The 22,147-nt window shown below is 36.8% G+C and overlaps 1 protein-coding gene and 1 pseudogene across 1 annotated transcript in view; one reads left to right on the top strand and one right to left on the bottom strand.

Annotated features, from left to right (window-relative positions):
- LOC104237899 (disease resistance protein At4g27190-like) overlaps nt 1-22,147 on the bottom strand; it is a 66,134-nt gene that overhangs the window by 36,331 nt on the left and 7,656 nt on the right. The gene's annotated exons all lie outside the window — the stretch shown is intronic.
- Nucleotides 7,606-22,136, top strand: LOC104237897 (nudix hydrolase 8-like; annotated as a pseudogene).

Below are 22,147 nucleotides of genomic sequence, written 5' to 3'. Positions count from 1 at the left end.
ATGCCTGGAATTGAATTTCGAGTTCCCTAGCCCGAGAAATGAATTTTTGAAGAAAATTGTTTAACTGAAAATATAATGGTTTCTAGAAATTAAAATGCTTGATTTTGATGGTATCGAGCTCGCATTTTGGTTCCGGAGCCCGGTATATATTTAATATGGTATTAAGTTATGTCTGTAAAATTTGGTAAGAAGAGGAGTTTGTATGACGTAATTCGGACCCTCGGTTGTGAAAATAGAAACTTTAAGAGTTCTTGAGATTTTCATTAATTTTGATGCTAAATTCGTAGTTCTAGGTGTTATTTTGGCGATTTGATCGCGCGAACAAGTCCGTATGATGTTTTTAGACTTGTGTGCATGTTTGGTTTGGTACCCCGAGGGCTCGGGTGAGTTTTGGATAGGCCACAAAATATTTTGGACTTAAGAAAAATTGCTGGTGTGTTTCAGGTCTGCAGGCTTCGCGTTGGCTCGCAAATGCGAGCATCGCATTTGCGAAGACCCTTTGCATTTGCGATAAAAAAGGCTGGGAAAGGGACCTTCGCAATTGCGAAGTTCATCATCGTATTTGCGATAAGAACATGTCGCAATTGTGAACAAATGTTCACATTTGCGATAATAGCAGGCCTAAAAATTCTTTGCAATTGCGATGTAACATTTGCGGGGTTCGCAATTGCGAACCACTGATCGCGAATGCGATAACTGCGACTGTTCAAAAAGAGTTTTAGATGGGATTTCAACTCATTCTCTCAAATTTTCAAACCCTAAGCTCTCATAGGTGATTTTCCAAAGAAACGTTCTTCCCCAAATCATAGGTAAACAATTTCTAACTCATTTCATTCAATCTACTTCATCTTTTTACAAGATTTTATCACAAAATCTAGGGATTTTCATGGGAAATTGGGTGTTTTTGGGAATTTCGAAATTTGGTGATTTAGACCTCAAATTGAGATCGGATTCCAAAACCAATTGTATATCCGGGCTCGGGGGTGAATGGGTAATCGGGTTTTGGTCTGAACTTCGAGTTTTGACCAAGCGAGCCCGAGATCGATTTTTAACTTTTTGGGAAAAATGTTGGGAAACCTATAATTAAGCATTGGAATTGAGTTCTTTAGCATTTATTGATGTTATTAAGTTAATTATGACTAGATACAAGTGAAAATTGGAGGTGAAATCTAGAGGGAAAACGATATTTGAGGCTTGATTTTGGACGTGGAATTGAGGTAAGTGTTGGATCTAACCTTAGCTTGAGAGAATAGGTATTGTTGTCTTACTTGCTACGTGTTTAATTGCTGAGTACGATGTATAGGTGTGGTGACGAGTATCTATACGTTGTTGTTGGGTCATAGCACGCAAATGAGCTTTATACTTGTAACTATTGTGTCTCTTATCACGTATTATTCGTGCGTGAGCTGGTTACTCTTCGTGTGGAACAAGTTTGGTTATATTTTCTTGTTATTGGGTAATTGTTGAGTGTTGATTCAAGTTGAGACTTACATTGTGAATTTAACTATTGAAACGAGATTGGTTATAGTTGATTCCCTTCCCGGGATATATATTGTTTCTATTGTTTGGGTGAGAAAAGAGTGATAAAGCACGAAGGGTGATGTCGTGCACATTCATACTTATGTATATGGTGAGGAAAGAGTGACAAAGCACGAAGGGTGATGCCGTGCACATTTACATTTATATTGATGCATATGGTGAGGAAGAGAGATAAAGCACGAAGGGTGATGACGTGCACATTTCTATTATTCATATGGTGAGGAAGAGTGATAAAGCATGAATGGTGATGCCGCACATATTTTTATTATTGATTGCATGGTGAGGATTGAGAGTAAAAACACGAAGGGTGATGCCGTGCATTTTCTATTTGTTGTGATTATTTGTTGTTATCGGTTCAAGTGCCTTAATTGTTTCATTTCCGTTATTTCTATGTTTCCTTATTCTGGTACCCCAGAGCATGTTGCCCCTTATCATTAATTTCTATTTAGCTTCTATTATTGTTATTCTGTTAGATATTGTTTAACCGCATAGGTTTATGTTGGTTGTCGTGTCCTAGCCTCGCCACCACTTCGTCGAGGTTAGGCTCGATACTTGCCAGTACATGGAGTCGGTTATACTGATGTTGCACTCTATACTTTCTGTGCAGATCTCGATGCTGGACCTTAAAAGTAGTGCTTGGGTTGCTACCTTCAGTCCAGTGGAGACCCAATATAGTTCTGTAGGCATCCGTAGGCCCTGGCGTCCCCCTTCTATCCTATTTATTCTCTGTTTATCCGCTTTACAAACAGATGTATATTTCTTTGTTCAAACCATTGTTTAGTATTCGTAGACCATCTGTGAGTTGTGACACCAGTTCTGGGTGGAGTTTTATTACGGTTTTATTTTTTGTATTAAGATAATCTGTTAAATTTTGTTCTTCAGCATTCATTCCGCTGATTTACTTTTGTTACTTGTAAATTGTTAAAAGATAAAGGAAATAGGTGAAATAATTTGTAACGTTGGCTTGCCTAGCGAGTACAATGTTAGGCGAGTATCACATTTGCAAAGACCCTTCGCATTTGCGATAAAAAGGTTGCACAGGGGACCTTCGTAATTGCGAAGTTCATTATCGCATTTGCGATAATAACAGGTCGCAATTGCGAACAAATGTTCGCATTTGCAATGATAGTATGCCTGAATATTCTTCGCAATTGCGATGTAATGTTCACATTTGTGGTCACAAATGCGATAACTGCGACTGTTCAGAAAGAGTGTCAGACGGGATTTCAACTCATTCTCTCAAATTTTCAAACCCTAAGCTCCCATAGGCGATTTTCCAAAGAAAAGTGTTTTCTCCAAATCATAGGTAAACAATTTCTAACTCATTTCTTTCAATCTACTTCATCTTTTTACAAGATTTCATCACAAAATCTAGGGATTTTCATGGGAATTGGGTGTTTTTGGGTGAAATTTGAGAATTTTGAAATTTGGGGATTTAGACCTCAAATTGAGGTTAAATTCCAAAACCAACTGCATATCAGGATTGGGGTGAATGGATAATTGAGTTTTGGTCCGAACTTAGGTTTTGACAAAGCGGGTCCGGGGTCGATTTTTGATTTTTTGGGAACAATGTTGGGAAACCTATAATTAATCATTGGAATTGAGTTCTTTAGCATTTATTGATGTTATTGAGTTAATTATGACTATATACAAGTGAATTGGAGGTGAAATCTAGAGGGAAAGCAATATTTGAGGCTTGATTTTGGCCGTGGAATCGAGATAAGTATTGGGTCTAACCTTAGCTTGAGGGAATATGTGTTGTTGTCTCACTTGCTACGTGTTAAATTGTTGAGTATGACATATAGGTGTGGTGAGGAGTATCTATGCATTGTTGTTGGGTCATAGACTCATAACATGCAAATGAGATTTATACTTGTAACTATTATGTCTCTTATCATGTATTGTTCATATTTAAGCTAGTTACTCTTCATGTGGAACAAGTTTGGTTATATTTTCTTGTTATTGGGTAATTGTTGAGTGTTGATTCAAGTTGAAACTCGTGAATTTAACTGTTAAAACGATATTGGTTATATTTGATTCCATTGCCAGGATATATATTGTTTCTATTGTTTGGGTGAGGAAAGAGTGATAAAGCACGAAAGGTGATGCCGTGCACATTCATACTTATGCATACGATGAGGAAAGAGTGATAAAGCACGAAGGGTGATGCCGTGCACACTTACATTTATATTGATGCATATGGTGAGGAAGAGAGATAAAGCACGAAGGGTAATGCCGTGCACATTTCTATTGTTGATTGCATGGTGATGATTGGGAGTAAAAACACAAAGGGTGATGCCGTGCATTTTCTGTTTGTTGTGATTATTTGCTGTTATCGATTCAAGTGCCTTAATTGTTTCATTTTTGTTATTTCTATGTTTCCTTGTTATGTTACCCCCATAGCATGTTGCCCCTTCCGGTTAATTTCTATTTAGCTTCTATTATTGTTATTCTGTTAGATATTGTTTAACTGCACAAGTTTATATTGGTTGTCGTGTCCTAGCCTCGTCACTACTTCGCCGATGTTAGACTCGACACTTACAGTACATGTGGTCGGTTGTACTGATACTGCAATCTGCACTTTCTGTGCAGATCTCGATGCCAGACCTTGTGAGTAGAGCTTGGGTGGTTGCCTTCAGTCCAGTGGAGACCCAAGGTAGTCCTGCAGGTGTCCGTAGGCCCTAGCATCCCCCTTCTATCCTATTTCTTCTCTATTTATCTACTTTACAAACAGATGTATATTTCTTTGTTCAGACCATTGTTTGTAGTATTCGTAGACCATCCGTGAGTTGTGACACCAGTTCTGGGTGGCGTTTTATTACGATTTCGTTATTTGTATTAAGATAATCTGTTAAATTCTGTTCTTCCGCATTCATTTCGCTGATTTACTTTTGTTAACTTGTAAATTGTTAAAAGATAAAGGAAAAAGGTGAAATAATTTGTAACGTTAGCTTGCCTAGCGAGTACAATGTTAGACGCCATCACGGTCCCTACGGTGGGAAATTCGGGTCGTGACACAGTCGTTGTTTAAAAAGTCAAATTTTCTTACACAATGTGTTTTCAAAAATGTATAGTATTTTTTATGTAACTTTTACATATGGCTTTATATTTTTTTTAAGATCTGAAAATTAAGAACCAACTTCACATTAAAATCCTCTATTTCTTAGAAAAATTGAAAATTTTATATTCGCTTTACATTTAAAAAACTTATACTATTTCGAATCACGTCATTCTTGTTGATAGGAAAATGCATTATTCATGAAAAGGAAAGAGAAACGTCTACCTAAAATTAGTTGTATGTCCCATTTATTAAAGGATAAGATGACAATACAATAAGAGTCCGTTTGGCTTAGCTGATTTAGAGTAGTTGATAAGCATTAGCTGCTGAAAAGCACTTTTAAGTGTTGAAACTGATTTAATAAATAAGCAGTTACGTATTTGGATAAAAGTGCTGAAATTAATAATAAGCAGCTGAAACTGTTTGAGTTAAAAGTGTTGATAAACTATTTTTATGTTAAAATGACTTAAATGACTTTATAACAATTTACACTACTAAAAACATCATTTTCTTCAAAAATTTAGATTCTACATGGATTCAAACACAAAAATAACCTATTTATCATGTTATTTTAATTATAAAAATGATTAGGTAAATTTTTTTTTTATAAATATAATTTATGTTATGATAACTATACAACCATAAATTAGAACGGGTGGAGTGTAAATTAACAAAAGTTAAGAAAAAACCTTAAATAATGCATACATTATTTGTAGAGAAGAAATATGCACTTAATATGTACTCCATTATTTATCAAGTATATACAACGTAAAATTATACAACTAAAAGAGTAGGAATCATATTTGAGGCTAACAGTACAAGTCACATATGTATATCAATATGAACAAGACAAGTGAATCTCATTACCTCAAATTGCCGACAGAAACGGGCTGGAGACTTGCAGAGGCACAGGCTGCTTAGGTTTGAAGAACTGAGAGAGAGTGAAACTATACGAGGGGTTTTGTTTTAAAAAGAAGTATTTTAAGGATAAAATAATAAATATTTTGGTCAAACCTAAAATGCTTATAAGCTGAATTTGATAAGTTGGGGGAGACCAACTTATGACTTTTGACTTATTTTTGGCTTATAAGCACTTGACTTAAGCCCTTTTAATTTTACCAAATGCGTAGATAAGCCAAAAACTGTTTATAAGCTAGTTTGACCAGCTTATAAGCTTAGCCAAACACCCTCTAAATAATTCGTGATTAAGATAAGCAAAAAATCACGAAGCATGATCTACCTACCTTTTTGTTTTTGAAAGTGATGAAAGATGACACTGCGTACTGTATCAAAAAATTATTTCTTTTTTTTTCTGTCTCCAGATTCCTAGATAAATACTTATACACACCCGATATTTATGGGCGGATCTAATGTTGTGATATCGGTTCATTTGAACTCAATACTTCCGATGTGGATATAAATTTATTCTAAAAATTCGGTAAAAATTACAACAAATAATATATATGAACCTCTAACTTTAAAAATTATTAGGTCCAATGCTAACAATCTCCAAGGTTGAAACCAAAAATTTTAAGAGAAAATGACACTGTATAGCCGCTCACAAAATAGTAGTCGAAAAATATATATTTTTTGTATATATGTACAAAATTTATACAAATTTTATATTCTTTTTTCGCTACCAAATGCAAATAGTTTCTGGTACGGACTAAAAGTGAAAAAAGCCTAAATTTTGAATCCTACATATTTCTCTGCCGATATAGCCTAATAAACAATCTTGTTTTATTTTGCTTTTAATGTGGTTTATTTTCTTTATAAATCTGAATCTAGTTTTGTGAATAGATTCTTGGATAATTGTGAGACAATTTGTTTGGTTTGTGATAGAATATCACATCAGAAATGATTGTGTATTTTTGAACTCTTTATATAACTTGGACAATCTTCAATCTTTGAGCTAGAATTTGGGGTTGAGTTAGTCATATAATCCAAAGTTCATTCTTATCATGGTATCAGAGCTAAGCCCCTAATGTTGGATTGCTTACACTCCAGTTGGCAAGTCTGGACATGCATTAGTGATGAAAGCTTTACGCAACACGAATTCAGATTAATCAGGATTGAATGCAATGGTAGGAAGCACGTCTACTTTGATAAGCTTTCCGCAATGCGAATTCGGATTAATCAGGTTAAGTGCACATACCCGATAGCAAGTTGGTCTTCAATCTTTGAACTAGATTTTGGGGTTGAGTTAGTCATATAATCCAAAGTTCATTCTTATCGTGGTATCAGAGCTAAACCCCTAATGTTGGATTGCTTACGCTCCAGTTGGCAAGTCTGGGCATGCAGTAGTGATGAAAGCTTTACGCAACACGAATTCGGATTAATCAGGATTGAATGCAATGGTAGGGAGCGCGTCCACTTTGATAAGCTTTACGCAATGCGAATTCGGATTAATCACGTTGAATGCACATACCCGATAGCAAGTTGGTGAAACCCCCCCCCCCCCTCACACACAAAAAAAGAGAAGAGTAGAGCTATACTCCTCTCCTCTGCCTCTTCCATTGAGCTTCCTCTTCACACTAACTTTACCTCACGCTGCTCTTTCCTTTCCATTTCCTCTCAGTTTTCCTTTCACTTCCCTTCGTTTTCTACACTAAAGTTAAAACAAATAACTTTAAAAAAAATCTTTTTTTGTCATTTTAATTTATTTTATACAAGGTTCCTTTTCAACCACATGCCATATTGCCAAAAACATAGACATCTGCTTTAACTTTATGTCAATTTCCATGTCATAATTCATCTCCTTTGTATACTATCTTCTTTGTTTTTTTTAGTTACAGTTCTTGACTGGTTTTGTTCAAATTTTAGTTTTCTCGGGGGGGGGGGGGGGGGGTGAAAGAAAATATCTTGTTTTTAGCATTCAAAAAACGAATCTTCAACTTTTCTTTTTAATATATAAATTACGTGGTTTCCTTATCTGGGGTTATTTATAAAGCTGTCAAGATTTTGGGTTTTCATTTGGACTGTGGAACTGAACTGAAGAATTAGTTTAAATGGAGCTGAAATATGTTGATTCTAAGGCAATATCAATGTCTAAATCAGTTGGTATGGGAATGATGAAGTTTTCTAGTTCATTTTTAGACTCGAAGCTCGAGTTTGGTGTCAATGTAGCTCCCAAGTTTTGTTCCCGTAAAAAAATGTGTAAGCACATCGTCATAAAATGGAACAGAGAAAGTACTATTTTTGTGCTTAGACTATTTACTTATTGTATCCAGATTTTGGAGAAACCCAGACATAAGCTACTTCTTAGAATAGTTGTTTCTGCTATGTTGCTTGGACCCTCCAAAATTGTTGTCGCACCAGTTTCGGATCCTCCAAAAATGCATATTGAAAGGATCCGACACACACCTGGTGGTATTTTTCAAGAGTCCGAGCGGGTTTAATTTTTTGATAGTTGAAGTGAAGAGGAGAGTATGTTTTGAAGGACAAAGCATTAGCTATGCAGATAAAAGCATTTCATGTTTGTCATTTAGTTGTTGTAATGTTTGTTGGGTGTTTCATAGTTAACTCGAGTTCAAGTGTTCAATAGGTGTAAATCTTAGTTGAGGTGTCTAAGTGAAAAAATCAGGCAAGTTTAAGGGGCCGTATGCATTCAGCCTCATTCGTTCCGCTTCTCTCATGTACTAAGAGATTTGTGTTTCTTGTTGAATTATGTGTCCAATTTGTAGACGTTGTGGTCACACAATTCAACATGGAATGAGATTTCAAGTCCTGACGCCATCGATTAACATAATATTTCTGCGTTCTTAGCTAAGAAAAAAGTATCATGCTCGCAGTTGAATCATACTGTCAACATAAAAGTGGTTTCTCTCTAATATTTCCAGTCATCCGTTTTAGACGAGCTTAAGTTTGTGAATTCAAGTAAGTCCGCTCTTGTCAAAATGGCTCTACAATGAGGCAATATAAAGCGCATAATTAGCTTTTAGAGATGCATTTCCTGTTTCTAATGCAGTCATTAAGAAGAATATTATCGACGCGTTATTAGATAACATCACTGCTGCTGCTAAATGAGAATGTTGCTGTTTGTATCTGACAATGAAATTGAAATATTGTAATGTTCTGTTTTACCTTCATGACTTTTAGTGAAGGCTTCTTATTTAAGAACTTCTTATGATGCTACAAGCTCAGTCACCAAAAAGAATTTCTTAGTGGACACTTTTTCTTAGAGATAAATGGTACAAACCGTACAGGTTTGATGCCTCTGATGATGAATATGGAGGGGTAATCGTCAACGCAGAAAGACTACCATCCAATCCAGCCAAATTTACGTCTGTGCTTCGTGCATCTCTCGCTCATTGGAAAGTGAAGGTACTTCATTAGCAGCAACTACTATATTAGAATAGTCGCAAACTTCATGAGTAGATTTGTTGTCTGGTGTTGATTACTACATAGTGTTATCAAAGGCGAAAAGTGCAAAAAGGCTCTCAGGTCCTTTGGAGCTTTAAGCACAGAGCAAATAAAGTGTGTGCTTTAGTGAAGAAAGGCGCAAATGGGAAAAAGTATAGTCCAAGACTAATGATTATAAGCATGAATTGAAAATATACGGACAAAGAAATTGAAAAAGATCTACGACAAAGTGAAATATCATTTGTTTAGCATCGCTTACACTCATTGGCAAGGAAAGTACACCTTAGAGCCTTGATGACAACCCTAAAGTGCCTGCTAAGCGCTCAACATGTTTTGAGCCTCGCTTCAAGATTTAAGCGCGCTTTTGACAACATTGTTACTACATGGTGGAAGCCATTGCATTTTCACTTCTTTTCTCTTTATTTTCAACAACTCTTGTGATTATAAAACACATTTTGAATGTTTTCCAAAAAAATTCACCATTTTTGTCAAATATCATTAGATCTTATAAAACACATTGAGCTAATTAATGACTCCCATTGCAGGGGAAGAAGGGAGTTTGGCTTAAGCTACCAGTGGACAAATGTGATCTAGTTCCTATTGCAATAAAGGTATTATATCACTTTTCTTAAATCTGTAAGTTTTGGCGTTAGTTCTTTTGATATTGAATGCTGGCTAAAAATAATGGTCAAACTCTAAATTTTTGTAGGAAGGATTTCAGTACCATCATTCAGAAAAAGGACATGTCATGTTGACTTATTGGATACCAGATGAACCCTGCATGCTTCCTTCTAATGCATCTCATCAAGTTGGAGTTGGAGGTTTTGTGATCAATGATAAAAATGAGGTGCATATTTTTCTATTTGGATGAATCTCCTATTAACACGTATAAGCTTATGAAGATCATTATGCTTGAAATATATCGAGGGTCTATTGGAAATAGCCTCTCTACCTTCTTAAGGCAGGGGTAAGGTCTGCGTACACACTATCCTCCCCAGGAAGTGGATAGTTTGACCCTCTGCCAAATCTGGAAAGTCTCTACCTCACCTGGATATATAATTTAGAGAGTGTATCTGATATCAGTCATCTTCTGGGTCTAAGATTTTCTAAATTACGCAGACTTAGATATTCTCTGGTGTGTAAGCTTGAGATGTCTCTTTAACGTTGGTGGAGCTTTTTCTGTACCGAAGCACCTGGAACATATTGAAATTGTCAATTGTGATGAGCTGGTAGAGTTGTTTGTGCAATGCGGCTCAAGTCAGACGACACTTGCCAACTCAGAAATTCCAAGAGTTCAGAAGTTACTGTTGAGAAACTGTCCAAGCTTAAGAACTCTAGGCGAGCCACCCAATACGTGGGAACACCTGCAGGAACTTACGTTGATAGATTGCAACCAAATAAAGAAACTGCCTCTGTCTATTCAAACTTCCAATAACATCAAAGTAATAGGAGGAGAATCAGAATGGTGGAACCAATTGGAATGGGATTCTGACAACTTCAAGTCAAATTTAGAGCATTGTTTCCAATCAAATTAATACTGACAGAAGGATATCATTATTTAAATTGCAAGTAAAACACCTTGGTAAAAAAGAAAATATCATATATAGTATAAAAAGGTATTACAGAATTGGGGGATTGAAAATAACAACAACAAGCCCAGTGATGTCCCACAAGCAACAAGTGGGGTCTGGGGAAGTTAGTGTGTATGCAGACCTTACCCCTGCCCTTGGAAGGTAGAAAGACTATTTCCAATAGACCCTCGGTCAAGAAAGATAATTGGGGGATTGGAAATGGAAAGGTAAAATTGGCATTGCGTAAGATAGGAGGGTTAGAATGTCTTGTGTTCAAAGTTGAGGTGTTCTATTTTTAACAGTTGTAGTTTTCACCCTTTTGTAGCTAAAGGAAAAAGGTAGTCATGAAATGGAAGATATTTACATTTGAAATGTCTGGAAGTGATGATACAAACGGTTGTAAATGGTTTTAATACAATTCCTCTATTTTCTTTTCCTTCCTTTCCCCATATTGACTCAAGCGAATTCTTTCATTACCTCCCTGGACTGATCACTTTTATAAGGTCTTAGATCCACTCTTAGCTTTACCTCGGGAAACTTATACTTAATAAAAACAGATTTAGGGTGTATTTGGTAAGATAAAAGTCATTTTCCAAAAAATATTTTTCAAAAAATGACATTTTTTTGAATTTTTTTATCATGGTAAATGTTTTTTATTGTTTGGTTGGAGAGTCCAGTACCCGCTGAAGTGAAATCCACTTCAGCATCATCAACAGGCACAGAAGAAATGGAAAAAATTGGATTTGTAGACTCTCCTCAAGATGGAGGGGAAGAAATATTTTCTAAACAGACTGATAATATTGTGTAAGTGTTATATGAAGTTCATACTTCAAATGTTACCAAGTATGTTGAGCTTGACTCATTGTTGCCTCATGCAGGAGTGGTCTAGAAAGGCATAAGAAGGAACTTCCTGCACCAGAAAAACAGAGTTTCGAGCCAAAGTTAATCGGTGGAGTTTGTTGTGATGCATTTCGTGTCTTATATTTTTTCAGCCAATAATTATTCCTTGTTTGTACTATTTTTCTTCTTTTTGGTTCTGATATTTTGATTGCTTGACTATATATTGAGTAATTTTTTTTGTTTAAGTTGTGTTGTGTAGTAAACTGGTGTTGTATCTGTGCTTAAACACTTCCGGGCATTCTTAAATTGTACATTCAAAAATTTGGCATATGTCCTTGCTTTTGTACAATTAGGAGCTAAAGTGCCATTGAGGGATGAAAAACTTTTTGGATAATCACTTGAAAAATATATTTTACATATATATAGAGTCAATATCTTGTAGATTACATATACACAAAATGACCAAGTGATGTTAGTCATTGTGAGTGGTGAAGTGTAATATCCATGCTGATTGTGATGCTAACTGGCTTGACAATTCAAATATGGATCATTAACTGTGTTGAAGTACAATGTGGAAAGTTTGTCATCAAATTTGGAAACCAGTTGATGGACAGACAATTCGCAGTAACGCTTCCCTAGTCGAGCGATAAAAATGTCAATTATTTTCTTGAACATGTCATCTCCTTGTATTAGGGGCTGCTTCACAAACTCAGCTAGAGGCATCCACTGCATCGCGAACAGAAAGGTAGGTTAAGTAAATGTGAGGTAGCATAAAACCACACACACTAGTCAGAATTGGGTCTGACTCAACTCCTAAAGCTAGATCATGAGGTGAAGATTGTCCAAAATCATATAAGAAAAGAACTATCACATTTTCCCAGTCAATATGAGATACATAACATCCCTTGCACGCCCAGGATTGAACATCTTGTGCGTGGACAATATAGTGTGGCCAAAGCCAAGAACATGGATGGGTGTGACACAAAGCCAAGAACAAGGATGAGTCTGAGTTTGTCTGAGTCTGATACTATGTTAACAAATATGGCCATTGGCCTAATTTAACATAAAAAGCTAGCTCGTCGGGCGAGGAAACAACAAATTTCCCCAACCCACGTGGAACATTAATCAATTTTTATTGCTTGTTAATTTATACAATATGCTTACCTTAGCGGCCTTAATTTCTAGATCATCAACCATGATCTGTTTTGACAAGGGTTTTAATAGGCAAACGAAGAACAAGTCCGACTTTTCAAAGGCCACGTTTTGTGCATGCCTGAAAGAGGACATTGATAGGTGTTAATTAAAAAATGGAGACTGTAAAATAAACAATTAGATTCCAAAATTTTACTAGCATTTCACTTGACACTTTAAACTAAATTTTGGAGTGTGATTGTCTCAAATAGCATGAGTGAGAGCAAGAAGCTCAATTAAGCTTGAAGATGGGACAGTTTTTATTGTAGTTGGAAGAAAATAAATCTTATATTTCTATATCAGATGCACATCCTTTTTGATCCATTTGTTACATCAGAAAACAAGAAGTATCCTAAATAGTGAAGTCTAGGGGAGCCTCGGCTCAATGATAAAAGTTGTCGCAGTGTGACTTCAGTGTGACCAAAAGGTCACGGGTTCAAGTCGCAGAAACAACGTAACCTATTGTATAAATTGCAAGGTAAGGCTATGTACATAAGACTCAATGTGGTCCGGCCTTTATTCGAACCTCACATATAGTGGGAGCTTAATATACTGGGCTGTGTTTTTTTAGAAAGCAAGAAGTATTCTAAACTTCTACATTCTTTGTGTGTCTGAGACAAAGTTTGCTCGGATACTTATCGTATCAACATTTCATGTTCTTAAAAAATAGCTAATATAGCTCTTCCTACCATTAAAAAAAGGTATAAAGTAATCACGATAACTATGGTCCTTTGAAGAGGAAGAATTTTGTTACCTGAAAGCCATAACCTCCACAAATTCAGTATCAATCTGGAAAGAATAATGAGAAAGAAAATTCTATCATTTTAATTGTTCATTATAGATTGCTTGTCCAAGTAAAAAATATGTTTAAGTGTGGATTTCTTACCCAAGTTTTCTCCTTCACTTCTCTCACAACTCCAGTAAAGATCTCCTCTGACTTTATTTTGACACAAGAACAATGTTTAAAGAGTATGAAGCAGATCTCATGTTTCATTATTTACCTCAGTCAAAAAAGTGACAAAGATGTTAAGGTCAAATTGTAATACAGGAACATACCTCAAGAATGAAACCAGTTCGTATTTTCCATAAGCCTGAAAGAGCCGGCGCAAAATGTTTCTCTTGTACGATGAGCACCTAAATCAGTATTTTATTAGGCTATGGGACAACACCACCAACAACAACAAAAAATACAGTGTAATCCCATGCGTGGGGTTTGGGGGTAGTGCGGCGTACGCAGACCTTAACCCTACCTTAAGAATGTTGCGGAAGCCAAATGTATATAGTGTGAATAAGTCACAACTACTATACCAAAAATTATGACAGCCACCAAATAATAAATAAGACAATAAAGCAACAATAAAAGGAACACCAGAATTTACGAGGTTCGGCTAATTTTGCCTACTCCTCGGACACAACCAATATTTTATTCCACTCCAAAAATACAAGTGAAATAATACTAAAGAGAGAAGATACAAATGCCTTAAACAGATGAGAAGGCAAATGAGAGGTGTGTTTAAATCCTAAACATTAAGTCTTCTTTTATAGGGGGAAATCCCCCCAACCCTTCTTTTCCCACTGATGTGGGACAAAAGGTTTTGCCAAATTCAACAAATCTCCACCTTGGCAAAATTTCACATCTTCAATTTTCTCTCAATAACAAATTTTGATTGTGTCTTCATCTTCAATCTTCAGTTTTCAACAATGTTGATCAAATCCAAACAATGTTGAAACTTGACCGCAGTCACCACCTTTGTCAGCATATCAGCAGGATTCTCCGTAGTATGAATTTTCTTCACTGTGACTCCACCTTCTTCTATGATTTCTCGTACGAAATGATACCGAACATCAATGTGCTTCGTCCTTGCATGATAAACTTGGTTCTTCGCTAATTGAATAGCACTTTGACTATCACAAAAAATTGTGATACCTTTTTGTTCAACACCAAGCTCCTTTAGCAATCCTTGAAGCCAAATTGCCTCTTTCACAGCCTCTGTAATAGCCATGTACTCTGCCTCTGTTGTAGACAAAGCAACTGTTGACTGCAAAGTAGACTTCCAACTAACTGGTGCCTTTGCAAAAGTAAACACATAACCAGTAGTTGATCTTCGTTTGTCCAGATCACCCGCAAAATCTGAGTCACAATATCCAACTACAGACTGATTGTCTTCCTGCTCAAAAACTAACCCGACATCTACAGTATTATGAATATACCGTAGAATCCACTTCACAGCTTGCCAATGCTCCTTCCCTGGATTGTGCATATATCTGCTAATAACTCCAACAGCTTGTGAAATGTCAGGCCTTGTGCAAACCATTGCATACATCAAGCTACCAACAGCATTTGCGTATGGTACCTTTGACATATACTCTCGTTCAGCTTCATCCATTGGCGACATAATAGTACTTAGCTTAAAATGGGAAGCAAGTGGAGTACTAACTGGCTTAGTCTTGTCATCTATGCCAAAACGTTGAAGTACTCTCTTCAAATATTCCTTTTGAGATAAACAGAGTTTCTTTGAACGTCTATCTCTAATTATCTCCATGCCAAGAATTTTCTTTGCCTCACCCAAATCCTTCATCTCGAACTCCTTCTTCAGTTGAATTTTCAACTTATCAATTTCTTCCGAATTCTTGGAAGCTATCAACATATCATCAACATATAGGAGAAGATATACAAAGGAACCATCTTTAAGCTTGTGCAAATACACACAATGATCGTATTTGCTTCTCTTGTACCCTTGCCGCAACATAAACTCGTCAAATCGCTTGTACCATTGTCTAGAAGATTGTTTCAATCCGTACAACGATTTTTCAAGTTTGCACACCATATTTTCTTTTCCAGCAACTTTGAATCCTTCTGGCTGAGTCATGTAGATTTCCTCCTCCAAGTTTCCATGTAAAAATGCAGTTTTTACATCCATCTGAACTAGTTCCAAATCCAATTGTGCTACCAAAGCCAACATAATTCTAATGGAGGAATGTTTTACAACTGGAGAAAACACTTCATTGTAATCAATTCCCTCCTTTTGAGCATATCCTTTGGCCACCAATCTTGCTTTGTAGCGAACATCTAATTGGTTAGGAAATCCTTCTTTCTTTGCAAATACCCATTTGCACCCAATTGCTTTCTTTCCCTTCGGGAGATTGGCCAATCTCCATGTATGATTCTGATGAAGGGACTGTATTTCATCATTCATGGCAATCCTCCACTTATCTTCTTCTGAACTTTGGACAGCGTCTTTATAAGTGGTAGGAACATCATCAGCTACAATTGAGGTTGCACAAGCAACCGTCTCTATGAGACGAACAGGTTTCGTTATTGTTCTTTTTGGCCTGCTGGTTGCTATTGATTCAAGTTGTTGTTGAGGTTCCTGAGTTGGAATCTCCTCTACTGGCTCTCCTTCCAGAGGGTAATCTTCATTTGTTTCCTCCTCTGCTTCTTGTGTAGGAAAAATAAATTTTCCCTCAAACTCCACCTGCTTAGAAGCACCTTTATTTTGTTTGGTATCTTCTGTTACCTTATTTACCATAGCAGATTCATCAAAGGTAACATCTCTGCTGAATATTACTTTCTTTGTCATAGGACACCATAAGCGATATCCTTTGACTCCAGAAGTAATTCCCATAAAAATAGCCTTCTTTGCCCTTGGATCCAATTTTGACTCTGTCACATGATAATATGCAGTTGAGCCAAACACGTGCAAAGAGTCATAATCTACAGCAGGCTTTCCATACCATTTTTCAAATGGTGTCTTGCCATCAATAACAGCAAATGGTAAGCGATTAATGAGGTGGCATGCATATGTAACTGCCTCAGCCCAAAATTCTTTGCCCAAGCCAGCATTGGACAGCATACATCGTACCTTCTCCAGCAAGGTCCGGTTCATACGTTCTGTCACTCCATTCTGTTGTGGTGTATGTCTAACAGTGAAGTGTCGGACGATGCCATCATTTTCACAGACCTTATTGAAATGATCATTTTTGTATTCACCTCCATTGTCTGTGCGAATACACTTGATCCTCTTGCCTGTTTGATTCTCCACCATCGTCTTCCATTTGAGAAAAATTCCCAACACTTCATCTTTGCTCTTCATTGTATACACCCATACTCTTCGGGAAAAATCATCAACAAAGGTTACAAAATAGTGCTTCCCACCCAATGAAGGTGTTTTGGAAGGACCCCAAACATCAGAGTGTACATAATCCAAAATGCCTTTAGTATTATGGATCGATGTACCAAATTTAACCCTTGTCTGTTTCCCTTTAACACAATGCTCACAAAACTCCAAGTTGCAAGCCTTGACTCCTTTTAACAATCCTTGATCTGATAGAGTTTTCAAGGATTTTCCTCCAGCATGTCCCAAGCGCATGTGCCATAGCTTGGTTGCTTCTGCCTCTTTGTCGTCACTGGATGTCACTGTCGTTGTCCCAATAACTGTACTGCCACGATAGCGGTACATATTATTATTCTTCCGATTAGCCTTCATTACCACTAGTGCACCGGAGCATACTCTCATCACTCCATTTTCTGCAATGATTTTGAACCCTTTTGATTCAAGGGCTCCCACAGAGATGAGATTCTTCTTCAAATCTGGTACATATCGAACATCTGTTAATGTTCTAATCATTCCATCGTGGTTCTTTAATCGTATTGAACCAATCCCATATGAGGTAAGAGGGCTGTTATCCGCTGTGTGAATAATTCCATATTCTCCTTCTTGAAAATCCACGAACCAGTCCCTGTTGGGACACATATGATAGCTACAAGCCGAGTCCATCAACCATATGTCTGATGATGTTGATGACTCTGTTGTAACTAATGAGAAGTCTGAATCATCACAATCAGCTACATTTGAATCCATAATGGCCTTTCCATTATTATATTTGGCCTTATTCTTCAACTTCGGACAGTCTTTCTTCCAGTGCCCTTTTTCTCGACAAAAGGCACATTCATCTTTGCTGGGTCTGGATCTTGACTTGGATCTTCCCTTCTTTGTCCTCGTTTGATTTTGAGGACGACCCCTCACAAATAGTGCTTCTCCTTCTCCGCCCTTCTGTTTTTCTCGCTTTCTTTGTTCATAGCTGTACAAAGCCGAACAAACTTCTCTGAGAGAAACTTCGTCATTTCCATGGAGTAGAGTAGTTTCAAGGTGCTCGTACTCATCAGGAAGTGACGCCAACAACATCAAGGCCAAGTCACCATCATCATAAGTTGTATCCATATTTTGCAAATCTGTGACCAACTTATTGAAACTGGTGATATGTTCATTCATCGTGGTACCAGGAACATAGGTGAAGTGAAACAGTCTCTTCTTCATGTACAATTTATTTTGACTGTTTTTCTTCAAAAATTTATCCTCCAGTGCTTTCCATAATTTACTTGCAGAAGTTTCCTTTGTGTATGGATATTTCTGCTCTCTAGCAAGGTAGGATCGAATGGTACCGCAAGCAACACGGTTGATAATTCTCCAATCTTCTTCTCCAATAACATCTGGTTTCTTTTCTTCAATGGCCAGATCTAGCCCTTGTTGAAAAAGGACATCTAGAACCTCGCCTTGCCACATCCCAAAATGTCCGGACCCGTCAAATATTTCTACCGCAAATTTCGCATTTGACACAATTCTTGTCATAAGCGAAGATGCCAATGATGACGTGTTGTTGACACTTGATGTAGATTCTTCTTGTTTATTGTCTCCCATATTTGACACAAATATTATTTAATAGCTGACGACACAAATCAAGATTATTTCCTTTCTGATGTAGAAGATCAGACTAAGCTGCAACCACAGAGCATACTCAGACAGAACCTTGACTCAGTTACCAAGATAAATCTTTTCTGATGTGGAAGATCAGACTATGCTGCAACCACAGAGCATACTTAGACAGTACCTTGGCTCTGATACCAATTGTTGCGGAAGCCAAATGTATATAGTGTGAATAAGTCACAACTACTATACCAAAAATTATGACAGCCACCAAATAATAAATAAGACAATAAAGCAACAATAAAAGGAACACCAGAATTTACGAGGTTCGGCTAATTTTGCCTACTCCTCGGACACAACCAATATTTTATTCCACTCCAAAAATACAAGTGAAATAATACTAAAGAGAGAAGATACAAATGCCTTAAACAGATGAGAAGGCAAATGAGAGGTGTATTTAAATCCTAAACATTAAGCCTTCTTTTATAGGGGAAAATCCCCCCAACCCTTTTTTTCCCACCGATGTGGGACAAAACGTTTTGCCAAATTCAACAAAGAAGGTAGAGGAGCTGTTTCCGATGGACCCTCGACATATTTCAAGCATAATGATCTTTATAAGCTTATACATGTTAATAGAAAAATATGCACCTCATTTTTGTCGTTGATCACATCTTATAAAATACATTGAGCTAATTGATGACTCCCATTGCAGGGGAAGAAGGGAGTTTGGCTTAAGCTACCAGTGGACAAATGTGATCTTGTTCCTATTGCAGTAAAGGTATTATATCACTTTTCTTAAATTTGTAAGTTTTGGCGTTAGTTCTTTTGATATTGAATGCTGGCTAAAAATAATGGTCAAACTCTAAATTTTTGTAGGAAGGATTTCAGTACCATCATTCAGAAAAAGGACATGTCATGTTGACTTATTGGATACCAGATGAACCCTGCATGCTTCCTTCTAATGCATCTCATCAAGTTGGAGTTGGAGGTTTTGTGATCAATGATAAAAATGAGGTGCATATTTTTCTATTTGGATGAATCTCCTATTAACACGTATAAGCTTATGAAGATCATTATGCTTGAAATATATCGAGGGTCTATTGGAAATAGCCTCTCTACCTTCTTAAGGCAGGGGTAAGGTCTGCGTACACACTATCCTCCCCAGACCCCCGCTCATGGGATTACACTGGGTTTTCTGTTGTTGTTGTTATTGTAGTCCCATAGCCTAATGAAATACTGATTTAGGTGCTCGTCGTGCAAGAGAAACATTCTGCGCTGGCTCTTTCAGGCTTATGGAAAATACCAACTGGTTTCATTCTTGCGGTATGTTCCTGTATTGCAATTTGATCTTGGTCGCTTTTGAGTTTTGACTAAAGTAAATAGTGAAACATAAAATCTTGATACTTGACTCCTTAAACGCTGTTCTTGTATCAAAATAAAGTAAGAGGAGATCTTTACAGGAGTTGTGAGAGAAGTGAAGGAGGAAACTGGGATAATAAATCCACAAACATATTTTTTTTACTTAGATAAGCAATCTATAGTGAGAAATTGTAATTAAAATGATGAATTTTCTTTCTCATTATTCTTTACAGATTGATATTGAATTTGTGGAGGTTATGGCTTTGAAGTAACAAAAATCTTCCTCTTCAAAGGACCATGAATTTTTCACGATTATATGCCTTTTTAGCTCTAGGAAGATCTATATTAGCATATTTTATAAGAACATGAAATGCTGATACGATAAGTATCCGAGTAAACTTTGCTCAGACACACAGAGAATATAGAAGTACGATTTGCTAGACTTAACTGTTTAGGACACTTCTTGCTTACTAAAAAAGGACAGCTTAGTGCACTAAGCGCCTGCTATGTGCAGGGATTGGGTAAGGTCGGACCACATTGGTTCTTATGTATGTAGCCTTACTTGAAATTTCTACAATAAGTTGTTTCTGCCACTTGAACTTGTGACCTCCTGATCACACTGCGACAACTTTTATCGTTGCGCTAAGGCTCCCCTACACTTCATTGTTTAGGACACTTCTTGCTTTCTGGTGTAACAAATTGATCAAAAAGGATGTGCATTTGATGTAGAAATATATGATTTATTTTCTTCCAATTACAAAAAAACTGCCCATCTTCAAGATTAGTTGAGCTTCTTGCCCTCACTCATGCTATTTGAGACAATCACACTCTAAACCTTAGTTTAAAGTGTCAAGTGAAATGCTGGTTAAATTTTGGACCCTAATTGTTTATTTTACGGTCTCCATTTTTTAGTTAGCACTTATCGATATACTCTTTCAGGCATGCACAAAACGTGGCCTTTGAAAAGTCCGATTTGTTCTTCGTCTGCCTATTAAGGCCCATGTCAAAACATATCAAGGTTGATGATCTAGAAATTAAGGCTGCTAAGGTAAGAATATTGTATAAATTTAATAGGCGATATGAAAAGATTTGATATCTGTATTTCCTTCACTAAGTGATATATTCAGTCTAATTCATCCCCTTTATACTTTTTATTTCATCCACTACGTGTATTTTATGGAGGAAAATATTGATTAATCTCAAGAAAATTGAGAAACTACTTATTCCGTCATTTCAGAATATGGGCCATTAAAATCTAACATTAATATTTAGAATATACTCATCTATTGGCATTTTCATTCTTGTTTAATGTTCCACATTGGTTTGGGAAATTTGTTGTTTCCTTGCACGATGAGCTAGCTTTTTATGTTAAATTAGGCCAATATTCATTTTTCTTAACATGATATCAGACTGAGACTCAGACTCATCCCTGTTCTTGGCTTTGCGTCACACCCATCCGTGTTCTTGGCTTTGCGCCACACTATATTGTTCGTGCACAAGATGTTCAATCCTGGGCTTGCAAGGGATGTTAAGTATCTTATATTGATTGGGAAAATGTGTTAGTTCTTTTCTTATATGATTTTAGACTGAGACTCAGACTCATCCCTGTTCTTGGCTTTGCTTCACACCCATCCGTGTTCTTGGCTTTGCGCCACACTATATTGTCCATGCACAAGATGTTCAATCCTGGGCTTGCAAGGGATGTTAAGTGTCTTATATTGATTGGGAAAATGTGTTAGTTCTTTTCTTATATGATTTTAGACTGAGACTCAGACTCATCCCTGTTCTGTCTCAGTACTCATCCCTGTTCTTGGCTTTGCTTCACACCCATCCGTGTTCTTGGCTTTGCGCCACACTATATTGTTCGTGCACAAGATGTTCAATCCTGGGCTTGCAAGGGATGTAAAGTGTCTTATATTGATTGGGAAAATGTGTTAGTTCTTTTCTTATATGATTTTAGACTGAGACTCAGACTCATCCCTGTTCTTGGCTTTGCTTCACACCCATCTGTGTTCTTGGCTTTGCGCCACACTATATTGTTCGTGCACAAGATGTTCAATCTTGGGCGTGCAAGGGATGTTAAGTGTCTTATATTGATTGGGAAAATGTGTTAGTTCTTATATGATTTTGGACAATCTTCACCTCATGATCTAGCTTTAGGAGTTGAGTCAGACCCACTTCTGACTAGTGTGTGTGGTTTTATGCTACCTCACATTTACTTAACCTACCTTTCTGTTCGCGATGCAGTGGATGCCTCTGGCTGAGTTTGTAGAGCAGCCCCTAATACAAGGTGATGACATGTTCAAGAAAATAATTGACATTATTATCACTCGACTAGGGAAGCATTACTGTAGATTGTCTGTCCATTAACTGGTTTCCAAATTTGATGACAAACTTTCCACATTGTACTTCAACACAGTTGATGATCCAGATTTGAATTGTCAAGCCAATTACCATCACAATCAACATGGATATTACACTTCACCATTCGCAATGACTAACATCACTTGATCATTTTGTGT

Source organism: Nicotiana sylvestris, chromosome 12 (genome assembly GCF_000393655.2).
Source record: "Nicotiana sylvestris chromosome 12, ASM39365v2, whole genome shotgun sequence".
Classification (NCBI taxonomy): domain Eukaryota; kingdom Viridiplantae; phylum Streptophyta; class Magnoliopsida; order Solanales; family Solanaceae; genus Nicotiana; species Nicotiana sylvestris.
This window is presented reverse-complemented; position numbering and strand designations above follow the sequence as displayed.